Source organism: Dipodomys ordii, unplaced genomic scaffold (genome assembly GCF_000151885.1).
Source record: "Dipodomys ordii isolate 6190 unplaced genomic scaffold, Dord_2.0 Scaffold23, whole genome shotgun sequence".
In the NCBI taxonomy this organism is placed as follows: domain Eukaryota; kingdom Metazoa; phylum Chordata; class Mammalia; order Rodentia; family Heteromyidae; genus Dipodomys; species Dipodomys ordii.
Window position 1 is genome coordinate 4,848,244 of NW_012267239.1, and position 2,095 is coordinate 4,850,338.

Genomic DNA, 2,095 nt, shown 5'->3' on the forward strand with positions numbered 1-2,095 from the left:
TTTTTCTTTTTGCTTATGTGGTGCTGAGGAATTGAACCCAGGGCCTCATGCATGCAAGGCAAGCTCTCTACCACTGAGCCACCTTCCCAGCCCCAAGCCCTGGGCTTTGAGTGGAGCATCAGTGGGATTTCTTAGTCCTCTGCTTCAGACTGCCTGCCACAGGACGGTTGTGCAAAGTAAGGGAACAGAGGAGGGTGCTGCAGGGCCAGAGCCCCTCCCTCCAGACACCCAAACCAGAGGCTAAACTCAGCCCTTCTCTCTCTCCTCACGGGCTGCGCCCACAAACTTCCTTTAAAAGGCTGAGCAGTAACTAGCTGAGGTGTTGGGGGTTGTGGGGCCCCCTCAGAGATCGTAATATGTTAGCAGGTGTCTGACACTGAACAGGATCATTGGACTGGTGACGCTGGTCATAGTTTGCCAGGCTTTGGGCTGGAACCTTACATAAGCTCACCTTAGGTTCTTTCTGCCCATTTCTAGACCATTCCTCAAGTTTCCAGGCCCCGAAGCCAAGTGAACAAGAAAACCTGCTTGGTAGAGCCTGTGGCCATCTTAAACCTCACTGTCTTGGGCAGGCCACTCGCCGGTGACCAGGTCTTAGGAAGTTGAGGGTAGAACCATGATGTTCTCATGGAGGCCACCGGTGTGTGAATTAGGGTCAGGGTGGGGCTGGGTAGATTCCCATTCTGTTCCACAGAACGTCCCGTTTCTGGCAGTGTGCGTTAAATGCCCTCTGCTGTTCCTAACCTGCTCACTTGGGCATCATGGCTCCCACTGGGCCACCATAAAGCCAGGCCTTTACCTTGAATGAATCCACCAACCACCCCTACCCCACCCCCGAGTTTCTGAGAAGTGTTAGGGCCCTGGGACCTGGCTACACATTTGACATCGACTGTCGGGCCACAGCAGCCTTGCCTGGCGCTCTGGACTGGGCCTGGTGAAGCAGAAAGGGGAGTTGGCCTCGAATCTGGCCATCCGAGGGCAGGTTGGCCCCCTGATTGTGCTCAGCACTGTCCTGCTGTCTTGTGGCCCTGGAGGCTCTGGGACAACTTTGTCCCCTTCCACGAGGCTGGGATCCCATCCACTAATGGCCAGCCATCGCTCCAAAGCGTTCTCTCCAGGGCAGCCGCTGCTGAGGGCCGTGCATGCTGGCTGTCTTAGGCTCAGAGGGCAGAAAGTGCTCTGGAAAGAAAAGGTAGTAAATCGTGTGGGCTTCCTAAGCCCCAGACCCTGCAGCTGCTCAGCTCTATCCTTGGGACATGAGAGTAGCCCTCTTAACAGGCAGATTGCAAAAACAGCGCTACCACCAGCTCACTAGCAGCACCTACTGTGTGCCACCACTACTTCGAGCGCAACCCAGCTCCTAACAGGCCTCCCTCGGCCTTCACGGCCAGTGGTGGGCCAGGCACTGTTGCCACCTCTCTTACAAGTGAGGGAGCCACGGCCCCTCAGGGTAGCTTGTCATCCGGGCCCCTGCATGCCAGCCCCATCTCAGAAGACTTGGCAGAGCTGCTGCTGAGCAGGGCGGATGTGAGGAGAGGCCTTCATGATAGAAATTGTCTGTGTTCTTAAACACCACCAAGGAGCAAAATTCCATGACTGATTCTTCCCAGAGCTCCAAGCCAAGAGAATGTGTCTGCCTGGCTGAACTTCCCCTGCAGCTGGCTTCCTCTCCACCCCCCTCCCAGCCCAGGACCCCTCCGGCAGGCCTCCCGCCGCCTCTCCTTGTCCCCTCTCCCCCCTCAAAGACAACCAGGGGTAGAGTTCTGGTCCTCCTTGTTCACACAGGGGGATTGTGGGTAGCCCTCCTTCCTCGACTTACCCTCCCAGAATCTCCGTGAAAACCAATAGCCGGCCTCAAGAACATCCCTTCCCCCGCCATGTGAGTGCCCCACACTGCCTTCTCTGGCGGTGGCTGAGCCTCGTCGGTTCTGGTGGCCCATGAGCTCACCTCTACTAGACGCATGCCAGAAAAGTCGTATGGGGCTGGATCGCAGTGAGGGGGATGGGGGAAGGGGAGGGGGGGGGGAGTCAGGATTCCTCTAGGCCCTTCCAAGCCGCCAGGCTCAGATTTTCCACTTGTGTGATTGAGGTCAGA